At 39.9% G+C, this 27,228-nt stretch overlaps 2 long non-coding RNA genes across 2 annotated transcripts; both read left to right on the forward strand.

Moving 5' to 3' along the window:
• The first annotated feature begins 10,153 nt into the window (after positions 1–10,153).
• Positions 10,154–11,998, forward strand: LOC147158246 (uncharacterized). Its single transcript, XR_015090681.1, has 3 exons — positions 10,154–10,325; positions 10,981–11,106; positions 11,785–11,998. It is a non-coding gene; the product is annotated as an uncharacterized LOC147158246 (long non-coding RNA).
• A 280-nt stretch (positions 11,999–12,278) lies between these two features.
• On the forward strand, positions 12,279–14,979 carry LOC147158247 (uncharacterized). The gene is made up of 4 exons (XR_015090972.1): positions 12,279–12,296; positions 12,860–12,940; positions 13,760–13,819; positions 13,935–14,979. It is a non-coding gene; the product is annotated as an uncharacterized LOC147158247 (long non-coding RNA).
• Positions 14,980–27,228: the final 12,249 nt, after the last annotated feature.

The raw sequence follows: 27,228 nt of genomic DNA on the forward strand, positions 1-27,228 counted from the left end.
AAGGAGTGTCGGGTTATTACTCCGTGATGCTACTCTGTATCCCACACTACTCGCTGTTTTATCCGCCCTCGGGCGTGATTTTGTGTTTCCTTGTTTTTGATTAAAACTAAGTTATCAGCATCACTGCCGTGGTTCTCCTACCTTCCTGCATTTGGGTCCTCCACTCCGTTTCGTGACAGCCAACTTCTACCGTGACAGGGGTAACAGAACACAAAATTAATCTATATGCCGATGCTATTTTACTTAATTTAGAAAAGCCTGCTATTTCGTTAGGGGAAGTATTTAACTTAATAACTAAATTCTCACATTTATCAGATTATTCTATTAACTGGACAAAATCAACACTACCTATTACAGAAAATTCATGGAACCCTGCAAGCCAGGACCCACACTACTCATTTCCTATAGGTAATTTGAAATACTTAGGTATAAAAATCTCACCTAAATTAACTGATTTAATTCATTTAAACTTTACTCCACTTCTGGATAGCATTTATAGTGACTTGGAGCGCTGGAATAATCTTCCCATTTCTCTAATAGGACAAATAGCCACCATTAAAATGAAAGTTTTACCCAAAATAAATTATTTTTCTCAATGATTCCATTTAAACCTACATCTAACTAGTTTCAGTTGTTGGACTTGGCCGTTACAAAATTTTACTGGAATAAAGAAAAACAAAGATTAGTCTATCTACTCTTCAGAAAAGTAAATCCAAAGGAGGTCTAGAGGCACCAAATTGTATGCACTACTATATAGCTAACCAGCTACAATATATCATTCTATGGGCACAATCCAACAGAGATACTAACTGTTGGCTGGAACTAGAACAGAAGGATTGTAATAACCTCAGACTTTTAGATTTACTCTTTATTACAACATCGATTAAGCGACACAATTGTTTTAAAAACCCAATGATTTCCGGCACCCTGACTACCTGGTGGAAAACACTAGAAATTACAAAAACCCAAGTGGAGCCCTGCGGGCTTTCTCCCCTATGGCATAACCCTGACTTATAACTTAACAACCAATCGTTTTATTTAGGTGTGTGGTAGCAGAAAGGAATACACATCTCCACCATCTTTTCTCAGATAATATGTTTATATCATATACATCCTTGCTCCAAAAATACAAAATAAAAAACTGACATTTTTTACATTATCTTCAAGTTAAAAGTATGATAAAGAAACAAATTCCAACACTTCGGGGTACGCTCCAATAATAAAAAGGAAACGAAAAATAATTATTTTAATCTATTGTGTGAGCCAATTTTGACTCAAATTTTAGGTTAATTCCGCGCATTGTCTCCAATGTCGCTTTTACATGCAAACACGATATGTCGCAAAATGTCATCTAGTGAGAGAGGAGCGCTGGAGCGTCTAATACGGATAATAAGGAATTATACCTGGGTTATGTTCGTGTCCAAAAAATAATAATTATCTGTACCGGATACTCGTGTTGTACGGGTATCTGGCTCATTCCTACCAATAAGTATAAAATAAGTGTGGGAGCAGTTCTAAATGCAGATTTCATTAGTAATAATGTGAATATAAATTTTCTCTCATGATGTATTTTTCCGAGTGCTACTCAAAGATTGGTTTGCAACTCTGCATCATCAGAACCAGTTATCAGAAACATCAACAATGAAATAAAAGTAAAGCACAAAAGAAAAAACAATGGCTGTGAAATGCAAACTTCTGCAAGTCACGATTCACGATACTGAGATCATACTCTGAATGGTTGATGCAAACAATGAAGTTTGTTCTTTGCTAGGCTCTTATTATCCCATACAGGCATCCTGGCGTAAAACACCCATTGATAAGTGTTTTCGGTGAAAAAAATAACGTAAGTTGTCAGTAACAGCCTAATTAGGGCAGGAAAATGATAAATGATGATATATATACACTCATAAAACTAATACCAAATTTTACTTAATATAATTTGTGAAACATGTTTACACTCAAAGATATTGAGTAAATTGGAAAGTTCTGACATTGGTTAAAAGAAAGCATGAATCATGAGTAAATCCAAGTAATATATTCAAGTACGTCTGAATGAATTGACTTGGCTCAACTAGTAGATAAATTGAGTAAATGTAACTTAAATGATGAGTAATTCCAAGTAATATTTTCAAGTATGTCTGAATGAAATTACTTGTTACAATTACTTCATAAATTAAGTAGATGTAAATCAAATGCTGTGGTAACCATATAAGAACTCTGAGTACAAAACACTAAAGAAACTAAGCAAATATAACTGTGCGAACTTAATTAAAATTGTATTGTACTGACTGATTTTTTTAATTGTTATTTGAAGATATTCAGTGCTACTATAAACAAATATTACCAAGAGCACACAATACAGGATTTTTTTTATTTTAAAACAACGTTCCCACAGAAAATTACATTCCCCTCCCCCACATCTGCACGTATGCAACATTAGTCATAAATTGCAATTGCCCCCCACTCCAAATTCTTAAATATTCTGCACAAAAAGTGCAGGGCAATCAAACAGAAGGGTTCAATTCTGATTTCCTCCTGTTACCTAAAAGACAAATATATATATGGACATTGGTTGGATAACATTAAAATCATGTTTTACCAACATGAATAGGCCAATTGCACAAAATATCATAATCATGTTGGGGGAACATGATTGTAATGTGTGCAATCAATGTTCATTCTTCTTTAAAATGTAAATCCAACAACCAATGTAAAACAGATTAATATAACTAACAAAAACGTCATCTCCAGCATGTGGCCTCATGTTGTCAGCTGGGTGAGCATCAATGAGACTCAAAGCTTTCTGAAAAATCGTACCGTCAGGAATTAGTGAGCTATTTGAGACTCATTGATGCTCACCCTACAGACAACTACATCATGGAATTATTTTTTAATCTTTGCACCTTTGTTGAAAGGTTCCCAGCATCTACTTCAACGAATATTTTTTGAAATACTTCAAAAGTGTATTTGAGATTTTTGGGGTATTTTAGATCTAGAGCATACATTAGTCCAAGTAGCAGCATGCTCTGCTGAGATTCCCAAGGTGATTTAGTACAATGGACATTATGATTATAAAACCATATAGTGACATGTGATGTCAACAGTTGTGAGAGGGTAAGCAAATAGTTTTTGACTATTTCAGTGTGGAGCCTTGTCTTGTCCTCTCCTAGTCTCTTCTATCTCTTCTTTTCTCATCCTCTCCCTCTTCTCGTGCACATTTAGAACTTGTAGTTGGCCTTGCTGTATGTTTTCACATTTTTGAGAGCTCTCTCTCTCTGCACTAACTGCACACCCAACCACTCATCCCCGGTGAAGGATCCCTCACCCAGGCCCTGTTTCTCTTCTGTTGTTCCCCCTAATCCCCATACCTCAGTCCTTATTATGTCCAATGTTTCTTCCTGTTATAGTTTTTCTTTTAAAGTTTGTTGCTTTGAGATTAGACAACCTAAGAGACAATACATAAACAAAATAGATTTTAATTTAATGGAAAATTTAGGGTGTTCAGTCAACCTACCATGTGTGTTTTTGGAATGTGGAATTACTTTAGATTTAAATATTTGTTGTATTTGGATTGCTAATTCAATCTGATTTAGACATAAAATACAAGAGCTGTGTTGCAGTCTTTCAAGGCATCTGATGACAACTTCAGTTTTTTTTAATGGGGATTCCACTCTGTTGATGAGAAAACATTTAAAGAGATGACAAAATACAGTAGTCACTAGCGGTGAAACGGATCAAAAAAGTCATGGTTCAAATCGGATCGTTTTACGGACCACCCCCAAATTTTTGGGGGGATAAATAGAGCTTTGTCTTCATTTATTTCATAAAATGTTTTTTGCCCATTAAATTAAAAACATATATATAATCGACTCAAAATATCTATTATGGCGATTTAGGATTTAGGAACACAACTTTTAAGGCAAGATACATTCTTATTTTATATGTGGTCAATGTATAAAATAATTTATCCTGCCTTAAATTTTATTGCACTTTAAGTTGTGTTCCTTAAATCAAGTTGAATGTTTTTCTTTTTAAAAGTGTTTCATAAAACTAATGAAGACAAAGTTCTATTCATGTTTTTCCTTCTTTTTTTCAATTATAAAAAACACCAAAATATTGCAAAAGAAGGAAAGAACGCAAGCCAAACAACACTTGTCAAAGTACTGTTGCCAGCCGGTGTCGGTACCAGATGTGATCGGGATGCCAGATCATATCAGGGTCGCCTAACGAATAGGGATGTAACGATAACGGCAATATTGTGATTTTGCGATATTAAAACTGCCACAATATATCGTCGTCATCGTGTCACGATATTAAAAGCAGCACATCTGTTATTAAAGTCAGGTTGATTTCCATTTGTGCAGTTCTAGCACCCTCTGGTGGCTAGTTTTTTAATGCAGTTTAATTTTCACAAGGCATGTTTTGCTAATGGTCAGATGAAGGGGAACGTAATATGCTTGTGAACAGAGTCAATATGTGGAGTAACTCAATGTGTGCTTGCATTAATTAGCAAGTAAGTGCCTCAGTATATATATATTTTTATATATAATATTTAATTTTTCATTGCTGTAATGTACAAAAGCACAATATTGTGTTTTTTTAAAATATGAGTTCTTTATTATTATTTTTTACAATATTGTGACCTTTTATTGTATTGCCAACCTCCCCACAATATCGTGATAATTATCGTACCGTGACCTTCATATTGTGATAATATTGTATCTTGATGTTTGGATATTATTACATCCGTACTATATAATATTAAATTTTTCATTGCTGTAATGTACAAAAGCACAATATTGTGTTTTTTAAAAAATATGAGTTCTTTATTATTATTTTTTACAATATTGTGACCTTTTATTGTATTGCCAACCTCCCCACAATATCGTGATAATTATCGTACCGTGACCTTCATATTGTGATAATATTGTATCTTGATGTTTGGATATTATTACATCCGTACTAACGAAGACGTCACGCTACAGGATTGGCTGGAAATTATCCAGTTGACGTCAAACATTGGAAAGAAAATATTAAAGATGTCAGTTAAATAACAAAATGTACGGACTGAAATTGTAAAAACGTAAATAAACCTAAGAATGTAAGAGCAAGATATATTGAATAAATGAACAAATTAATTGCCTGAAATGTGACAAATATTGTCTGATTAGATTGTTAATGTGTTCCTATTATCATTAGGACAGTTGTTGTGATGTATTGTGATTTGTGAACAGCTAAAAAAGAAACCAAACCGAAGTGAACACATCTGAATCACGCATTTCGTTAGCACTGCTGTATTGACGTCATTGGCAAGCACAAGGGGCTTCAATCTATTTTTATTATGGGCCTGGGCCTGCTGCGAAGCAGAAGGCACATATTACTATCCTAGAAAAAGGGAAAAAGGGTTTATTATTTTCCGCAAAAATGCGGCCCGTACCGTAGATCGCACCGGCACAAATGAGGTATCAAACGATGCGGCTCGATCTGACTCGCTGCGGCATTATTTTTCTAAGAATTCCGAGTTACCATGGCGACGCTATTCCCAAAAAAATCCCCCAAAAAAGTCCCATTGAAATGAATGGGAAAAGGATAGACAAAATCACATATCAAGCACCTTTTTCCAAGACACGCTGCGCGCGCATACGTTAGCCGGCCGATATGAATTTTAGCTTATTTTGTTGCAATTTTTCCCATCTTTAGTTCAGTGTCAAAAATTGTTTTAAGGAATGAAAGCTCCCCCCCCCTGTGCGGGTTCAAAGACAGTGAGCGAAATATCCTTTTAACATTGGTGTGTATTGGGTCGGCTTGAGTGGAGCAATTAGCCTTTGAGTGACGGGAACCAAAAAATCTATTTCCAAAAGTTTCACTTCAACTCGTCCCCATGTCCACAATCTTTGCTCACGAGGCATCAAATTCGCACATTTTGTAGTCACAAGGGTCTGCTTTCAGACAAACCCACTTTTATTTGGCTAAGGTGTCATTTAGTACCTTTATTTTCACTTTAAGCGAGGAGAAGTCGGACTTTTTCGCCTATCTTTTCCATGTTAATTTCGGCGCCTTTCTCTCTTCATTTTTTATAAATCATACGTTTTCAACCTGCTCTAATTTGGTCATATTTCATCCGATTAAAAAAATGACAACATGCTCGCGTTCCCCAAACCCTTGCCGTTCTAACGAGCCATTTCTGGAATCTGCATCTTCAACCGTTAAGTCGTGAGAGGCTTTTGTTCGAGGTGTCCGTATCTCATGCATTTGTGTTGAATGTGTGTGCGTGATGTCTCCATGTTCAACTCCAATGTGTGTGCGTGAATGTGCATGTTTCTTAAAGGGACAGTAAGATACGTTTAGTTTATGTTGATTATGGTTAACTTCCACATTTCTTGACCGATTTATATCGTTTAAATTTTAAACTGTTCTTGGCCAATTGATTAGGTACGCCAAGGACTCTCTCCCCCTCGCCCACCACTTCCGCAAATACGTTGTGAGTGACGTTGTATCACCTTGCAAGAGTCAGCAGGCCCATTCAAAATTTCCGCGGAAATGTTTCTAGTTATTATTTGTGATAGCTGAAACACCCACTAGTGAACGGCTCTTGAAGTCTACATGTTGAACTAGTGACACGCAAATGTTTTACTAGATAACTAGGGATGCCCCAAATATCCACTAGTTACACTTGTGAGACATTTTGACATTTTGAGACTATGATGTTTGCAGATGATCTGTAGCGAGAGCACGGAACAGGTGGAGAAGAAGCTAGAGGCGTGGAGGTTTGCCCTGGAAAGGAGAGGAATGAAGGTTAGCCGTAGCAAGACGGAGTATCTGTGTGTGAATGGGAGGGACCCAAGTGGAAGAGTGAGGTCACAGGGAGAAGAGACCAAGAAGGTGAAGGAGTTTACGTATTTAGGGTCAACAGTCCAGAGCAATGGAGAGTGTGAAAAAGAAGTGAAGAACGGTGTGCAGGCAGGCTGGAACGGGTGGAGAAAAGTGTCAGGTGTGATGTGTGATAGAAGAATTCCAGCTCAAATGAAATGAAAGGTTTATAAAACTGTGGTGAGACCAGCGATGTTGTTTGGTCTGGAGACAGTGCCACTGAGGAAAAGACAGGAGGCAGAGCTGGAGGTGGCAGAGATGAAGATGCTGAGGTTCTCATTGGAAGTGACCAGGATGGATAGAATCAGGAATGAGTACATCAGAGGGACAGCACGTTAGAGGCTTTGGAGTGAAAGCCAGAGAGGCCAGACTGAGATGGTTTGGACATGTCCAGAGGATAGATAGTAAGTATATTGGCAGAAGGATGCTGAGTTTCCAAATGCCAGGTAGGAGGTCTAGAGGAAGACCAAATAGGAGGTTTATGGATGTAGTTAAAGAGGACATGGAGGTAGTTGGTGTGAGAGTAGAGAATGCAGAGGACAGGGTTAGATAGAGGCAACTGATTCGCTGTGGCGACCCCTGAAAGAAAAAGCCGAAAGGAAAAGAAGACACTCGTGAGACATTTTGACTGGACTACTTCAACTAGCGAGGTCCAAAATGTTGACTGGAAAGAAAGAGAAAAAAATCACTAGTAAAACTAGTGGATGCCAACATGCTCACTAGTCAACTAGTTACACCCAAAAAATTATAATAATGAGGAGGTGGGGCAGACGTTCATCCAGGATTCCTATTGGCTCTGCAGTTAAAATACACCAATCAAGATTCAGATTTTGTCATTATCTCCCCCTTTAATTGCATGTTTTACACTAGTTTACAAGTTGTCCTGAAGAATTGGAGCTCGTTAACAAGTGAATGCCTATTATGGTTACATGTTAACTAGTGAATGCAGAAACCCAGAATATACAACTACTTGCATCTATTTGGACCTTACAATCTACCTAGTGAGGCTCAAAATGTTCACTAATTAACTAGTAAATGCCGAGATATCCACTAGTTACACAAGTTGGGCTCATTATGATGCCACTTGGTAACTAATGAAACATGTGTTTTCTTACAAGTCTATATCTATCTATCTGGTTACAGAGTGAGTAACTAGTAAACTAGTGACACAGATTTTCTCATCACTAGTTTACTAGTAGAAGGTATTTTGTTTCAAGTGTCGGCCTCAAGACTAAACTTGTACAGACTTTGACTGTGCAAGTATAACACAATTGCTCACTAGGTGGCATGTGCACACAACTAGTTAACCAGTGAAAATAATGACATTTCACTAGTTGACATGTTTACCAGTTACAATACTTCGAAAGTTTACTAGCTGTGCGCACATGTTAACTAGTAAGAATTTTTGGTAAACTAGTATGTTGTAAATGACACCTATTATACTAGAAACATCAACTAGTGCAACAAAAATCACTACATGTTAGATATTTGTTATACTAGCACAGTTGCTTACCAGTGCTACATAAGGGTCCACTAGTTAAAAGACACGGCCAACATGTAGGACAAATTTCAAACGTGTTCTGTCAAATCTTGTACAAATAAATTTCTTAGTCTGACTTGTGAAAGAAAATACCTTCCACTAGTTAACTAGTTAAATAAACATCAGTGTCACAAGTTAACTAGTGACTCAGTCTGGATGTAACTAGCTTGCAAGAGAAAAAACAAGTGATTCACTAGTTAACAAGTGTGGTCAAAACGAGCCCAACTAGTGCCACAAGTGGGTATATTTGCATTTACTAGTTCACTGGATCACACAACCTCACTAGTCAGCTAGTAAGGTTGGGAAGATCCCAACTAGTGTAAAATAGTGGACATTTTATGCCTTCCTAGTTAACAAGTTATCGATATTAAACCCTACAGGTGAACCCATAAGGTAAGGAAAAACGCAACTGGTGATACCAGTGGACATTCGGCCCTTACACGTCAACATGCAAAATGCAACAATAGACCATAGACGTACGTCTCTAATGTGACTCAAACTCATAACACCACTACCACACAGTCCACTAGTAACACGTTCACTAGTGGACTGCATGCAAATGAAGAAGGCGGGAAAATAACTTTGATTGGTCGATATTCAAATTAGATGTTTTGAAGCTTTAATCTTTAAGTGCCTTGACCGCAATAACTAAAGAAAATAAACTGTATTTACAAAAAACAACACATGCTTAATTCATCTCGCCCCCACAGTAAACTCAATAACCATTGTGGCTGTTTTCAGTTTGTTTGTTTTATTTTTAAATAACTGGATAATTACTTTTGCACTGTATAGATACACTGCAGTATACAGGCATAGACTGAAAGTGACCAGTGGGTGGCAGTATGCGTATGCAACAAAGTTTTTGGGCGGGCCTCCTGCCGACATGAGCTTCACCTGAATCTGCCACAGAAAGTGGTTTTGATTAAATTATTAGGCTACGTTGACACTGCAGGCAAATGCGACCTAGATCTGATTATTTTTGCCCAAATGCGACCTTTATTTGTCTTTTTTATGTCAATCTGTCAATTTCGATTTTTTCATATCCGATCTGGGTCACTTTCATGTGTGGTCCTAGATCGGATACGTATCAGAATTTTTGCAATGCGACCGCAGTCTGAACGGCCAGGTCGCATATATCCGACCTCGACGTCATCAAAAGTTCAATATGCACTCCGTGCGGGTGGGGGCAGTAAGCTTGATTTATGCTTGACGCATCCGCGAGGTACGCACGGCTCAGGAGACGTACGTGAATCGGCAAAGTTGTTTCAAGTAACAGTTGTGACTTTATATTTGACTTAAATTTAATCCCACGTGAAACCTGAAGTATAAAGATCGCATTTGTGGTGGTGATACTAGTAATTTAGCCACGCAGACTGCTCATTTATTACGCGCGGCAATGACGTGATGTCATCGTTAGGGAGAAAAAAAGGAGAGCTCTCCGTGAGATGAGGCGCTCGAACAGGGTCGCCTCATTTTCACGAAATATTATTTCTACCTCCTCCTGCATCTCTCCTCTGTAGATATGAGATGGCAAAAATATGAGCCCAAACGACAGACTTAAAAAAGTCCGTGGCCCTGACACGCTGGACCATACGTATTTACTTCCGCAAATACGTTGTGAGTGACGTTGTATCTTCTTCTGCGCATGCGGGTCACTTTGGGGACTCATTACGTCCACACAGCAGACAGATTGAGGTCACAATTAATAGGTAATGTGAACGCTTACTCCAAAAAATCTGATTTCACCCAAAAATCAGAATTGAGCATTAAGACCTGCAGTGTGAACGTAGCCTTAGTCGCGTCTGGAATGCACTTGATGTTGCAAGACGAGAACTGGCGGCGCAGACGAATCGAAACAACTTGCGAGCCACAAGGAACACATTTCAGAGACGCAGAAGAGCACGCACGACGACAGGTTGGCTAACTTTTTGACATGGCTAATTCAATTAGTACTACTTACAGCTAGCCGGCTACTGTAAGACTCTCAATCAATACTATTAGGGGTGGGTGATATGGCCTAAAAATGATATCACGATATTTCAAAGAAATTTGCGGTAATGGTGTTGTAGAGGCAAAACAATAATAAATAAATAAAAAAACTTCACCAATGATACGTAGCAGCCGATTTGTGGCGTCATGCTTTTAAAAAATAAAATAATTAAATGAGTACTGTGAAGTACAACATATGTTCAGTATTCAAGACCATCAAAATTATTAAAGAATTACAAATAAATACATCAGCAAATTTACTGGGCGCATACATTTTTTTTTGCAGTGTCTTAAATTTTTAGGGCAAAATGCCAAAATTTAGGGGCAGTTTTGAGCCATGGAACTGATTCTTTAGCGGGCCAGTAGTTGATTAATTTGCAGCATTTGTGCGTGTGAAAAACTTCAGCACATTTTTAAGAATGTTCATCGCCCACCCCAGATGGTTGTCACGGGACATTTTTTTTTTTATCCCATGTCCCATAGTCTGTATTTGTATAGTCTTATGTTGAGATTAAAATACACTTTTTAGCTGAATGTGCTACTGACAATTGCATCTCATTAGCACATTCTTGTTTATACAGAAACACAAGGACCTGCCAATGGAACACATAGAATCTGGAGAGTGAGGCTTTTCCTGTTGCCAAATGCTGATCATCTCACTGTTCCACCGGCTTCACAATGCTGTAAACTAATCAGAATTGGTTTGGGTAATGTACGCACTATTGATTTTTCCACAGTGAGATTGTATTTGTGTTTTATTTTTTATGTATGCAGAAAATTCGTGTGTATTGTTATTGCTTCGTTGTTTGTATAGTATTGTAGTGTTAAATATAAAAAATACTAAATGTTTAGAAAAAAATATTAACTACATTCTGGCAGCTTTATGCCATTGCCGTTTTTATCATGAGGTAGCCTCTTGCACAAACACAGACATCCCAAACTTTTGTATAAACGCAGTATAACAAATCAACCTATATATATATATATATATATATATATATATATATATATATATATATATATATAATAGCACAATTAAATAGCTTGTAAGATTTAAAAAATATATAAATGTGTCCCCTCGATGTTTTGTACAGTTGTCATGTACTCTCCCAGAGTTTAATAACTACATATGCCAAAGCTTCCCCTTTGTTAGCCTAAACTTAATTGGCTTTCACCTGGCAAGAGCTGACAAATCGAGGCTTCTGAGTAAAATTCAGGCCACTACTTTGAAGGACCTCAGAAAAGCAGAATATATATTCTTCCCCAGACAAATATTTTACTGCCAATAGAGGTTAGTGTTTGTCTGTGTATTGATTGAACATTCCTTTTTTTTTATATTAGCGTAGTGACTTAATAATAAGACAGAGTTTGTGTTGTCAACTTAGATCACCGCTAAGCCAAGCATTGCCAAGCTAAGCACAAGCCCCAGCTCAAAGGAGGCGAAAGATTAGGCAATAGAGAGCCAAGCTGCATCCTCCGGCCGTTTTGCCTGTGCCGCTGCAGCCTCAAGTTCCCGTCCCGGGTCCACGGCAGCCTCAAGTCCCCGTCCCGGCTCCACGGCAGCCTTAAATCCCCGTCCCGGCTCCACGGCAGCTTCAAGTCCCCGTCCCGGCTCCACGGCAGCCTCAAGTCCCCGTCCCGGCTCCACGGCAGCCTTAAGTCCCCATCCCGGCTCCGCTGCCGCCCCGGGCCTCCTAGCCTGTGCCACTGCCGCCCCGGGCCTCCTCGCCTCTCCATGGCGGCTTCAAGCCCATGATTGTGGACAGGCGGCGCACGTCCCGCTGCCGTCCTCTGCTCCTCGTCCGGCGGCGCACTTCTGCTTTCCATGCCAGGGTGGCGCGGACGCTGCCACAGCCGCTTTCTGTTCCAGTGTGGCGTCCTGAAATGGCCTTGATGGGTGGGCCAGGTTCCCGCCTCCGTGCCCCCTTCCGCCCGCCCTGTTTTCAGACTTTTTTGTTTTAGGGATGTCCCAAGTTCTTGCCCCAAGTGTGTCTTGTTGTGTCAGTGTGTGTGTATTTAGTCTCTTGTCTTCCCTTTGTCTGCATCGATTCATTGTTGTTTTCCTCCCGTTATGCTGCCAGTTTATTGCCCTGTTGTTCCCCCCCATGTTTTGCATTGTCTGCCTTCTTGGAGTTTGTTGTTTTTGTTTCTGGACAGTACATCGTTTACCTCCTTGTTTTTGGTTTAATTAAATCCCTCTTGACTGAACCTCTGTCTCCTCGCTCTGCCTTCCCGCATTTGGGTCCCCCATCCTAACAATCTCGACAACAGATTTCAATGGATTTGTACAGGAGGATGTCATCGCCAGGATGTAATAAAAGAAATTCCAAGTATTGTTTCTTAAATTGGCATGTTTTATGAGAAATAATACATATCTGTTATTTGACAATTTTTTGGGTGCCCCAGCTGCTGGAAAATTCCAGTTTTTAAAATGTTATTTTATTTTTTATTTTTTTACAGTGTAGTGCAAGTTCCCAGTCTTTGCCTACATCTATGGACAATGAAGGAAGTGCACCAAGGACAGACTTCAACGCAGTACTCGTAAGTATTTGTAAACAATACTGTATTTCATATGTACTTGATAATTCAGACTGAAGAAAATGGTGGTCTAAATGGAAATGATTTGCGTTTGGAAGTAGGGATACATGATAATGTCGGTGTCCAATAAGTATCGACAATTATCGACCAATCTGACGTCAAACAGATAAACCAGATAATGAAGAAATCAGCTGATAATTATCTGCAATTATCAATCAATTTGACATCATAGAGATAAACCAGATAATAAAGAAATCTGCCAATATTAATATCATGTCACGTTGGTCCATCTGTTGGGGTTGTGCCCGACTCCTCAACCCCTCCCTTCTCCGATGGTAGTGTCGCATATTTGTGACGTCATAATGCGCACAACCTCGTGTTCACAGAAGATGCATTATGACGCCGTGGCAGTTGCCATGATGTGCTTTCTTTATTGTGTATCCCCAAAATGTTACCCTCACAGTTTTTTGTTGCATTTTTAAACATGGCTGTTTTGTATTGGCCAACTTAAAATGAGTTACTGGTTGTCTGAAGCAGAGATATCAAGAAAATTCAGCTTCATGGTGCTTTACACAATGTCTCAATGTATTTGTATCATGTTAGACTTATAGTACGACTCAAAGCATACACACACAAATTAATTTTGGAAACAATTAGCGACTTACTTATTGGTTATCGATATCGACACTTTCGAAATGATTGGTTTATCTGTATCGTTTGAAAATAGCATTATTGTGCATCCCTATTTGGAAGTCACCCTTTCTGTGTACACCTCAATAGAAGAGAACTGAATGTAAGTACCAATGTGACTCTTTCCAACAGGAGTCAAGTTTGGAGTCAAGTTTGGATCCTGCACAGTGCCTCAATGCTGGGACCTCAGAGGTAAATAAATCTATGTGATGATAAATAATCAGTAATATTGAGCATGTTCTGGAAATATGACTATAGGCTTCATCATTTTATGCCATTATCACATGCACCATTTCTATTTTTCAAGGTCTTCTACAGAGCAACATGTTTGGAACCTATGAACAGGTATTTCGTAGGTTTAGAAACAGGAGCCATGTGTGACATTGTATTCTATTCAATGTCAATTCTGTCTTCAACACTTGTGCTGTGTCCTTGCTGTATACTGACAGAGAGCTGGCACAAAGTTTAAAGGTTATACAACTATATGACAAATACAGAAAACAAATAAAGGAGTAGTCAACATTTCTGTGAATAAATGACAGTGTAAATGCACAAGAAATGAGATACACATGCATGAATGAAATTTCAGTACATCTAGCTAAATCACAATGTAGTACACCTGTATAATACAAACGGTTTAGGTCTCCGGGATTCCTGTGTGTAGTTATGACTTGTGTAATCTTATTTTGTAGGACTCCTGTCAATGACTTTTTTTTTATTGATTATACTGAAGAAGATGGGGGAGACGATAACATTGCAGATCCTTTTGAAAATGACAGTCCTCCAGTAAGTAATTTTTTCAAGTCTTTGACCGCCAAAAACGTTTAATAACGTTTTGTAAAATCCAAATGAGTGCCGCCAAAAACGCTAAAAGACGTTAACTATGTTTTTTAATGGAAACGGGTGGAGGAAAGCCTTGGCCAGGTGTACTCAAAGTATCAAGCAGATCGAGTTAGTATAATAACTATTTATGGGCACTAGATGGCAGAAATGACTGTTTTTGGACAAGATCGGGTAGGAGTCAGTAGTAGAAGAAGTGAGGTGGAGCTAGAGTGTTGAGGGGAGAATGGCTGAGGAAGCGAAAATGGCGACCGGTTGCAAGCAGCTCACATTTTTGTCGAAGACGAAAAGCATCGACCAGTGCTAAAGAGCACATTGATGATGATGATGGTGACTCCAAGGTTGACGCCGAAGTTGAAGCGTTGACGCGGCGGCTTCGACCACGCCGTAAAGCCTCACCGGCTAGCGATGCTAACGCCGGAAAACATGGTGCACAACCGAGCACTTCTGCACAGGCGGACGTTCAATCGGACGATGAAGAGTACCCTGATTCCAATGCATATTCATCGAAGGAGTGGGTACAGTCTGATCACGTAGAAGACACTGGTTCTGGACTACAATGCCACCATGAATGGAGTGGATAAGATGGATCAGAACATCTCTTACCACCCATTCACGCGGAAAACATTGAAATGACACAAAAAATGCGTTGCCTATCTGTTTCAAATATGCATGTTCAAAACACTTGTTGGAAAATCGTTCTTTGTTTTCCCGTGTTCATAATGTTGATTATCAAACTCAGACAATGAGATCGGTGAAATCAGGATTTATTTTTACATAAGCTTATGGACACATGAGATCGGCTGAACTCCGCCATTGTTCTCCCTCATGTGTGACGCTCCTCTTGTCTCAAGCACTAATACCCTTTCGTGACTTTTCAAACCTGTCTTCTTCGGCCAATCCTCTCCTTCTCAGACAGTCACATGATACATCAATACACGTCACCAAACTTCCCCCTCTTTCATCCTTGTCCTTGTGGGAAGAGTGAAATACAAAACAGATAATAAATCTTCAGCTCGTATCTTAGTCCACTACAGATGTGGGTAAATAATTGGTCCCGGCACCTCCTGGACCAGATAATTTATGGACAAAACTCGTGCGTGAACTTCCAAACATTCCTGATACATAGATAACTCAGAAACAACTTAGACATCTCTTTCCCAGAGAAGAGAACAATGGACTATAGATTGAATAACATATGAATTAACTGTTGTCTTATTATTACACAGCTCTAACTAAAATCAAAACGGTTAAAATATAAATCGAAACAGTAAAACAATGTTAATAATGTTAACACACTGCACAAAACAAAAAATCCTGGGAAGTGCCAACACTTTTTTGGAGTTTATCCGGCAGGTGGTGAGAGGGTGGCTGTTACCACAAGACAAGGAGGAGGAGGAAGTTGTTGCAGGTATAGGAACTGCTGAAGGGCATGAGGAAGTCAGACGCAACACCAGGTCACCGTATCATGATCCTGAGAGTAGACTTGATGGCAACATGGCCAAACACACACTGTACTACATACCTGCTACTCCCCGGAAAAAAAGGCCGGCAATTAAGTGTAGGGTCTGCACGCGAAGGGACAATCGCAATGAAACTAATCTGTGGTGCAAATCCTGCTGCGTCCCCTTGCACGCAGGAGAGTGTTACACAATATACCACATAAAAAGAAAAATTGTGTAGTTGAAACATCTACACAATTGTAAATAGTAACACATTTGTAAATAGTTTGCCAAATTGTTTAGTAAAATTGTTACACTGTTGAATGTAAATAAACTTATTTTGCTATCAAAAAAGACTTTTTCATTGTTGGTGGTAGTGTTTTATAGAAGTAAAGCACTGTTTAGGTGTTTGTAGCATCATTCATTGGAAAAAAAGGTGTCAAATTCACTAGAGTGCATGAAATAATATCGTTTCACAAAAAGCTTGATTTCTACGTATTTTGGTCCAAAACAGAGAATTTGGGTGAAACTAACCTATTTTCTATTGTTATTACTGAAAAACTGAATAAGGTAGAAACAAACTTTTTCTTCTGATGAAAGATGAGAGTTCAATCTTTCATTTGGTAGTATCTGTGTTTCCATAGTCCAAACACAAAATTTTCTGTAGACCTTGAAAGATCAGTCAAAATGCTCTAAATCAGCTGGCACCCACATGTTCTCTTTTCTGAAAATGGTTGGCAGTCAAAGAGTTAAACAGAACATGGGCGAAATGTTAATTTTTTTCAGTAGTTTATGACTGCATTTTAAATATTTATGAATGAATGAGTTCTTTTCCACCATTTGTATAAGGAGTAAGCTTCTGGAGAGTGCCATTAAAGCACTCTTTAGAGTGAGTTTTTGCACAGTAATTCAAATTGGTGGTCCTTGCACCCTTGTGCACTGGTTAGCATGTCTATCTCACAGTTCTGAGGTTCATGGTTTGATTGTGGCTCCGGCCTGTGTGGAGTTTGCATGTTCTCTCCGTTCCTGTGTGGGGTTCCTCCCACATTCCAAAAACATGCATGGTAGACCAATTGAACACTTTAAATTGCTGTATATATTATTATATATATTGCTTGTTTTTGTTTTCCTAGACTCCTGATGATAGCGGTACAAACCTCTCTTGGAATTTTTGAGGGAAAGGCCGGTCAGGTCTTTCTTAGTTATGACCAAAAAGCTCTTGACCAGCAAAAATATTTCAGAGGTGGCAACCTTACTGCTTGGTCAGTTGCTCATGGTGGTCCATGCATTTAAGCCCTGGATCCTTGCCTTATCCAGTTGATGTGCAGCCAGGAGCCACCAATGGAGCAGTTTGACTGGAGTGTGCTGCCTGACCCAGATGTGCAAAGCAAAGTCATTAGGGTACTTAACGGTCATCATGTAAACATGTATTGGGATTTGTAAAGAATTTTTCTGCCACCAGTTGTTGCATTTAATTCTGTGGGTGGAAGGAAATCAAAGGTAAATCTGAGACTGAGCAGCATTGTTCACACTCATGTTTCTCTCTAAGATTCAACAGTGCAAGACAACCGAGGACATGACAACCAACACTCCGCCATGACTTGGGGGACTGGATTTCTGAGTGTGGCATCCAATGAATATTCGATGCTCAAGTAGTAGCAGCAGTATATGTAGTAGTAGTAGTAGTACTGTACATATATTAGGAGTAATACATGTAGTATATGTAGTAGTATTACATGTAGTAGTAGTAAACGCTAGCAGTAGTAGAAGTACATGTAGTAGTAGTACATGTAGTAATAGTAGTAGTTGTTGGAAAACTGTTCTTTGTTTTCCCGTGTTCATAATGTTGATTATCAAAATCAGACAATGAGATCCGTGAAATCAGGATTTTTTTCCATAAGCTTATGGACAGACAAGGTAGCAGCCAAACTCCGCCATGTTCTACCCCATCTGTCACGCCCCTCCCACGAGCAAGTCACTAATATCCTTCAGTGACTCTACAAACCCCCCCCCTCTTCTTCCACCAATCCTCAGGCGTTCCTCTCCGTCTCAGACAGTCACATGATACATCAATACACATCGCCAAATGCTCCCCCTCAGTCACAAGATAAAGATTAACGTTTTCAGAGCCAGACGGGATGGCACCAAAAAAAAAACCTCCCCTGCTCAACCGGTTGTAAAATACAAAGTAATCTAATTAACACATTCGCTTCACCCCCTCACATCAACTTGAATTCTCACACAGAGCCATACTGAGTAAATTAAAGCAGTTATGTCCAATTCTAAATAGTAATAAAATAAATCAAACAGTTATAATTCAATTGATTCACTTCAATCCCTATCTTGGACTCGAAATAGTCCAAAATAAACATTAAAAGATATTTCAGTGGAATAAGCATTTCCTATGTGAGGCTTAACACGATGTGTTGTGGTTATGTTCAAGAAAGAGTGTCGCGATGCAGTCAGCAGATGGAAATGCGCTCCCACTTAGAAGCCATCTGGAGATGGAGTTCGCAAATGTGACTCAATTGTTGTGGAATGATGCCCTGGATAGGGGCAGCTGACACTGGATCAGTAGACGTTGTTTTCCCGGTCGGGTCGTCAGGTGGTGAGATTGATGAGCCTGGGACGGATCCGGCGGGCCTTGTAGTCCAGATGTGGAACGATGTGGAACTACGTCTCCCCCCTCCCTCTGTGCAGTGAACTGCACCAGATAACCTCTCCATCACCATCATTTAGTCACTTATAAACATACATATTCACTATTCTTCATTTTTTAAAGAGCATCTGGTAGTTTTTGTTAGTTGAGAGTTAGTAAATGTTAGTTGTTTAAGTTCTGTAGGTCCTGTGGTGTTGGATCAGGAAAAGGTCTGTTTGTGTGACATTGAAACAGAACCCAGCCTTTGACTGAGTTTAATGGCATTCACACATTCATTAATACAACAGAAAGAGTTTGTAAATATTTATTTTTCAAATGGGTTCCATTGTCTGATCAAATTTTTCTAGGAAACCCATTTGTCGGTATGTAATGATTAATCAAATGTTTTACCACGATATTTACTGTTTTAGATTTGCATGAATGTGCCTTTGGCCATCCTGAAAGGAATCATTTTGCCAGCAAACATTTGTATTCTGACACTGGTTTTATCATGTCAGTGGAATCGGTACCACACAACATTTTTTGCTGTTTAATCTGCTAATTCGTCTACATTCATTTAATTCAACATGAACTGTCATGTGTGCACACCCTCCTTTGGAGTTGATACACACAGACAAACCAGTCGACTGCTCTCCTTTTGACAAAGATCCGCTTGACCTTTGTCAGACAGTAAAGATAAACAGATGTAGACTCGAGAGGAAAAAAAGAGAGACCTTGTGGCTCATAAATAAGGAGTACCAGATTATGGCTATCAGCAAACACCAGGAACTACGTGAGGGGAGTTCCTGTGGAGCCATCAACTGACACAGACGTCGTAAATAACAAAAGCCTTTGAATCAGGCGATTGTGATGTAAAAGAGAGAGAGCTGCAGGTCAATGCAATTAAAATGAGCACAAGCGGATGCAATTTGAGACACTGGTGTGTGAGGACTTTTGGGTCAGGGAAAAATAGAGTTAAGACGGCCACATTATTCTATTTTAGGTTACAAATTACACGAAACTTTCAAATATCTGCCTTCTCAACGGGTAAAATAAGCGTATTATAATCAGAGCCGAAAATATCACAACACTCCTGCTTTGAGCAAACCGTCAATTGTTCCTGAAATGCTAATCAACCCCACCTCTTCTACAGAGTAGTGGGGCATGTGAAACACAACAGGGGAGACATTACAAAGATTAACATCAGTGGGATTCATGGTCAACAGTGATGTGAGAAAAATCAAAAAGTAACCAGCAAACTCGCTGTTGTGTGTTGCACTCCCATGGTGCCAATCCAGAAGCTGGTGCTCCAAAAAGAAAGTGGGTAAAAAATTTAGTAGACTAAACCCAATAAGCATCAAGTGACGGAAAATAGAGTAATTAAGATTGAAATAAATTTTACCAATTACCCTATTTCAAATTCACATATGTTGTTTTCAATTTCCTGAAATGCTTTGCTATAGATCACATCTCCCTATCTGACACAGTACAGAGTGCAATGCATACAATCAGTTACCACATCATAAGACCGGAGGTGACGAATCCCAGGTGACCAGACTGGAGTCAATATACAGTCCTGCCCAGTAGATGTCAGCAGCGGCGCATGTTTCAGGGCAATGTTCAAAGCGGGCACTGAGGTGTCACTGGAGGCAAACAGCAGTAAATTCCAGGCCAAGTACATCAGGGCAGCAGTGATGAGAGGAGATATCTCTGTCCAAAAGATTGACTGGACAGTTATGCGCAACCAAAATAATGCAAACGAGTCTGTGAAAAAACATTGAACAGTCACTGAGCATGTGGATTCAGGGCACCATCATTGTGGAAACTGCACCAGATAGAGGCAGATACTGTCGGTATGGCACAGGGGAATGTCCTTGCTGCGGCGTGAAGTTCGTTGACCCCTGCCTCTCCATCCAGACGCAGGAGGTCGCTGTCTGCAATCGTGGGCCCAATGACCAGGCCGTTCAGCACATGTTGGGCCACTCAAAGGAAACACCATGCCCAATGATTGTACCTGCTCGATACATTATGCACTCGCAATCGACAGAGGGAGATGAGATCACAGCAAGAGAGTTTACTTCCTTTTTTTTTTTTTTTTTTTCAACTACCCCATACCAAGTAGTGTTTCTGTATTTTCGTATTTGTTTACCTTAGACTCTTTTTCATTAGCATGTCACCTCAAATTATGTTTAAGACGTGACAACCACCGGTCAACGTCAGCATGGGAAAGTTCCTTCCACGGGCTGTGCCTAAGTCTCGGGAACGCCCCTCAAAATGGCTGAGCGGACACCAGATTCTGGAATGAAACTCAGAGAGGGAAAACAAAGGTTAAATAATTTCCTCGCCTAAAAGCCTAATTACCAGGGAAGAAAGAGGAAAAATAAAAAATAAAAAATAAAAAAAAACATTTATTTCTTCTCATACAACTATAAAAGTGGACCTAATTATGCAAAAGAATACAGATATCACCTGCTTCTAACATCTGTTCCTTAACAGCTTTTCTGCACTGCTTGAAGCCAATTGGCCCCATCAGATTTGCATCAGATGAGTCCTGCACGCACACTCATTTACACAAAGTAGTACAAACCCCCCTCCCTTAATCCCCCAGGCCTGTGGTAAATCAAGAAGGGGAAGAGAGGAAGAGATAAGATTTTTACAGCCTCATATTTTAGTTCAATTCTGTCCTTCAGACCTGATGACCTGAAACTCTGACAGCACGATATGAAAACCTGTTTTTCAACATTCCTATCTCTCACACACCATTGGAGAAAATCGGGGGGGGGGGGGGGGGGGGATGGGGGGGATTCTTATCACCCTTCACAACATGGAAACCCTGTTTTACTACTTTCCCATTCGAAAAGCAAGCGCCATTATCACACCAGTCTTATCTCTCAAAAACATCACCAAACATACAGTTGAAGACATTGAGGAGAAAAAATAAAATAAAAATATCCATACATACATTCTCATTCACTCACACTCCCAGTTATAATTTCAACCCACCACCTTTTTATATTTAGTTCTCATACAAGTATTCAACAATTCTTTCTCAACTTCTCAAACTTTTGCAGGCACATACAAACGCACACATACACACACACTAACTAGAAAAATTCCCATAATAAGCACACAATTGACCCTGGTCATTTTATGACAAATAATATTCCCTTCAAGTCACACATCTTCCATAAATGCTGCTCACACATGCACGCACACACATACATATCATCATGCATACTGCTGACACGGGGTCGAAACACACAGTATTACAGTCAAATTCACCTTCCATTTCTTATATTATTTGCATATTTATTATTGTATGCAATACGTATAAACCATTATCATTAATTCACTTGTGGTACCACAGTTCAATAGGTTATATTTATACCGCAACATCGCTCTATACTCCCCCCAAAAAATAAAACTACAGACAAACATAAAATATCGCTTCCGCGAAAAATAAAATAAAATGAATAAACACTTATATCATGATCTATCGATTCTTTGACAGCGGCGAGACTCTTACGTCTATTCAACAAAAATAAATAAATCCGCTGCGTCAACCTGTACTCACATCTTTTATTTCTCTTTACTCAGCTGCGCACAATTCATCGTAACATTACTCCCTTATACTTAATATATTCTTATCTGTGTTACTTCCATGAGAAAGAGCAACGGGTCTGTCTATTCATTCGTTATCTAATGGGAGGGCCGGGATTCTGCTGTGTCGGAAGGGAGTCAGGCTTATTATTATTGTATTTTTTCTAATCTGATTTATACCCATGGGAACGGATTCTCTTGTATTCATTCAGTTGTAACCAGGTGTGTTGTGGGCTGACTTTTCTATGAACCCTCTTTGTGAATAAATAATGATGTGGACTGGAGAGAAGACACATTTGAACAGAGCACTGCTTGGGTGACTTCATTTGTGTGATCAGAAGCTTCTGGTAATTATTTACCTTTGCAAAGGAACTTCTTCAACAGAATCTCACCATTCAGTTAATTGAACACGCAAAGAGTACAATACTTAATATTGTCTACTCTAACAAATGGTGTCCCCGACGCTGAATTATAACGAATGGTCTCCTCCGCTGAATTCTAACGGATGGTGGTATTTTGACGTGGAGCTAGATGCGGCGTTCACGGACGGGCGGAACTTCTAGGCCTAAATAAATAAAGTACGGTAAGTGGAGACTTTTATCCACGTAGGGAGGTTCTGTCTGTTTGGGTCCGCTGCAACTGGTTTTTCATCTTCCAAATTGTCTAAATTTTAAATGAGATCTGTGTGAACAAGTTATAGTTTGATGTCGTTAGAGAGTTGGGATAATTCCGACGATATTGAACTAAACACGTCGTGGGGTGGTGCATTTTTAAGTGACGTAAATGCAGCCTGTTGAGAGATAAAGCTTTTTTTGTACGGGATGAAATAGCGTTGTTTTTTTTTTTGTTATTATTTTGTTTTGTTTCTCGTCACGCTATGAAGAATCCTTAGACCATAATATATATTGAATAAAAGGGTTTGCCGGATGACGTAAAAAGTCTTTCTTTTTACTAAGGATCGCGATGATTATAGTATGCGCTCTGTTTTTTAAGCAGTTTTGGCCGATGGGAGGACAAGTATCATAATAGCTCATGACTCTTGGTGAGAAAATCCTCGTACACGTAATATGTTTTTTGAAAAAGCGCCTGTTTGAAATTGAACAGTATTGAGGGGTCCAGGTTGATTACAACGATGATTGGATTTTGTGTCACTGTATTTGCAATCGAGAGATTACGTGAATTTTATTTTATTTTTTGGCGTTCCTACGATTGCAGTTTTGGGGTCAGGATTACCGTATGAATTCCTTTTGTTCTACGGTTGAATTCGTTAGCGCGTGACAAGTTAGTTTGAAAATGAGCGCCTTGCAAAAATTTTGCAATATATGGAGAACAGTTTAACTCAGCGGGATTGGATAACCGCTGTGTATAAACGAGAGGTCACGTGATTCTTATGTGTGTCTGTTGTGTGGCCATATGTGTTAACCTATTGTACTATTATATTAAAAGTGAGACGTCACTGTATTGAAACCGAAAGTAAAAAATAGCCTACAGACAAAATGGAGGCGTTTTTGACCGGGATACAGAATGGTTTGACCTGAATACGTTTCCGGTCCATAGCGGGAATCTGTGTCTAGATATGCAAGTTAAGACCGCATTTGATGTTGCTGCAGAAGCAATGCCCGAGAAACATCGACGGAAAATGAAAAAGCTGATAATGGATTGGACAATGGCAGGCTGTGACAAAGGATGGTTTCCACCTTTGACATCCACTGTTTGTTTGGTAGCTTTGATGAAAGCAGTGGAATTGGCATGCGTGAAAAAACGGCTTTCGCTGGACAAAATGGTACGTCAGACTTTTGTATTTTCTTTGAATGGACGGAGAGTTAGACAAAATCGGAAAAAAGTGGATAAATTGATGTGTAATGCTAGACTGTTGGCTTTGGGTAGTTCTGTGAAACCCGCTCGGGGGGCCTTAGCAAATGCTGCTAATGATGCTAAAATGACTCCAGCTCCTGTGGAAGCTATCAACCCGTTTACTGAATTACCGTACAAAACTGCGGTTCAAATGCCACAGAATTTGCAAGCGCCGATTTTGAAGGTGAATGGTGGTAATCTCGATGTGGATTGGAATGGTGGAAAATGTGATATAAATTCTCGGCCAATTCGAGCTAATTTACAGGCCGCGGCTGACGGCTTAGCAGCTGGCGTAAGCGCTTCTGTGACACGATTGGAGAGTAAATTAAACGAAATATTGATGATGAAAGATGTTCCGCAAGCGAAATTGAACCAAGCGGGTGCCTTTCAATTGGAACTGTCTAGACACGCTGAAGTGCCCCAGGTTATTCGTAACAAATGGCGTGTGATTCTTTCTCGCTTTGTGGAGGCTGCGAACGAACAATTGACAGAAGAAGAACGCTTATTAAGGGCGCAACGCGATGAATTGTTTCAACGACATGACCTTGATATGACTAATGAAATTTCTGGTGCATTGACAAAGAGCTGTCAAATTGTAGAGATTCGACAACAGTTAGCTGATCTGACATATGCTGTAAGTGACGTCGTGAGACAACGTGGCTTTAGCGAATCCGATAACCCCCTAGAGGCTCCTCCTGTACAAATTGTAACCCGATCGAAAGGGGTGTTGCCAGCGCCCATGTTGACGAAGGTGGATCCAGCCACCGGTAATTCAGCTACTGTATACAGACCCTATTTGCCATCTGATTTGTGCGTGCTTGTAAAAAAATTACCACCGATGCAGACGGGGGGGGGGAGAACTGGCTGAGGGCGCTCCAGAGGGAGGTCACAGGGCAGATCTTAACTGCAGGAGATATACGTACGCTTTTGACACAAGCATGTCCTCTGTCTCAACTCGAAGTGTTGTTGACTAATTCAGGAATGTCGTCTTTGTGTGACGGTGAGGCATTATCACGTGATGATTATTTAACGCTGTTTGGAGCGCTTGGCGAATTGTTTCCACTCCCTGAAGTTGTTATCTCTGACTTGATATTTGCTCCCAAAGTTGACGAAGAGGCCGCGGCGTTTATTGACCGTGCTCTTGTGGACTTTTCTTTAAAGACTGGCCACTTGCCAAATGATTCTGCACTGTATTCACAAATATTTCGAGCTGCGGTGTTAAGGGGTGTGCCTAAGTCTGTTGTGCAGGCTATGGACGCGAATCCGGATTTGCCTGGAACCGACCATGACAGGTGGTTGTCTCATCTGAAACACCATTTGAGAAGGTATGCAAAAAATGTCGAATCAAAAACTGAAAAACATTTAAGTACTGAAAAACAATTGGCGATTTTACAATTGCAGACTTTAAAAAAACAGGAGGATTTTGTTCCTCCGGCTTCTGCTGAAATGTCATCATCTGGAAATGTCATGGGAGGGTGTGTTTTGTATCAGTCAGAGCCTTTTCCTCACCAAGACCAGTGTTTCAGTTGTGGCCGTTCTGGACACTGGGCAAATGCCTGCCGGCAGTTCCCACGTGTGCGTGGGCGGGGGAGGCGTCAACAGAGAGGACGAGGCTCCTACCGGCAAAGGGGACGTGGCTCATGGGGCCCTTCCACACGCCCGGCTGCGTCACAACAACATTACGCTCCTGTGCCTTATCAACAGCTCCTGCCGCCACCTGGTGGACAGTTTCCGCAATGACTGGATCCTGAATTCACATGTCATGGCATGCAGGAGCCAATGATTGACATGACGGTAGGCGGAACTGTAATTCATTTATGGTAGATACTGGAGCTCGACATTCTACCATTATGAAATTGCCACCTGACAGTACGCTCACCACGGATGGTATTTCGCTCGTTGGATTTAAAGGAGAACAGACTGTTTTGCATATGACATCTCCGATTCACACACAGTGCTTCTCACAGACTTTTTTGCACAAATTTGTCTATGCTCCGAATTGTCCTGTGAATCTTTTGGGAAGGGATCTTCTCATAAAAACTGCTCCATTGATCCAGTGCGGACCGGACGGAATTACACTTCAGTTCCCAGACGGACACACTCATCACTGTAATGGTGAATCCGGATCCAACGTCTCCACCCAGCTTGCAGTGATGCCTCAAAACGCCATGACATGCACCCCTGCTGACATCTACTGGGCAAAGGTTGACACTGATTCTTCCGGCTGGAGGGACGCTGAGAACTTTTGGAAGCTATGGTCTTCTTGGGTGAGAAATCTAAGATCATATGAGATGGTTTCTGACTGTATGCATTGCACATTGTTCTATGACAGGAGAAGTGATGAGATATACAGTGAAGCTTTCAGTACAGTTGCTGACAACGCCTGGGAGTTGCGTGTCGGTGATTTGTTTGCAGGAAAACCCGGCGTGGCATTTTCTGTTAATCTGACTGAAGAACAATCTCGATGGTACAAGATGGCGGAGCCACCTGATGAATCTATGCTGGCATGTCATCCTCATATTTCACTGATGGTGTCATCCCGGCATACAGCAAAAGATTTGGGTCCATTTGTCCTGGCCTGCACAAGAGCAACTGATTGGCAACACTCTATACACACAGATTTATTGTATTCCAAATCTCTTGATGCCTATTGGATTAAATCTGACTTGTTTGTGTTAGAGTAGACAATATTAAGTATTGTACTCTTTGCGTGTTCAATTAACTGAATGGTGAGATTCTGTTGAAGAAGTTCCTTTGCAAAGGTTTTAATTACCAGAAGCTTCTGGTCCACATAGACAAACCATCCAAGCGATGCTCTGTTCAAATGTGTTCTCTCTTTCTAGCCCACATCGTTATTTATTCACAAAAAGGGTTCAGAAAAAGGTCAGCCCACAACACACCTGGTTACAACTGAATACAAGAGAATCCGTTCCCATGGGTATAAATCAGATTAGAAAAAATACAATAATAATAAGCCTGACTCCCTTCCGACACAGCAGAATCCCCGGAACCTCCCTTTAGATTACGAATGAATAGACAGACCCGTTGCTCTTTCTCATGAAAGTAACACAGATAAGAATATAGGTCTATTCATACAGCCATACTAAATTAACATAAACATAAACATAAACGGCTAAAATATAATTTAAAACTAAAAAACAATGTTAATAACTCATCATTCCCTCATTTGAGCTCTTGAGAGCTCAACACATTAAAACATTTTTTTT

This window comes from Leptonotus elevatus, chromosome 18 (genome assembly GCF_054856555.1).
Source record: "Leptonotus elevatus isolate MCC_2025b chromosome 18, RoL_Lele_1.0, whole genome shotgun sequence".
Lineage (NCBI taxonomy): Eukaryota > Metazoa > Chordata > Actinopteri > Syngnathiformes > Syngnathidae > Leptonotus > Leptonotus elevatus.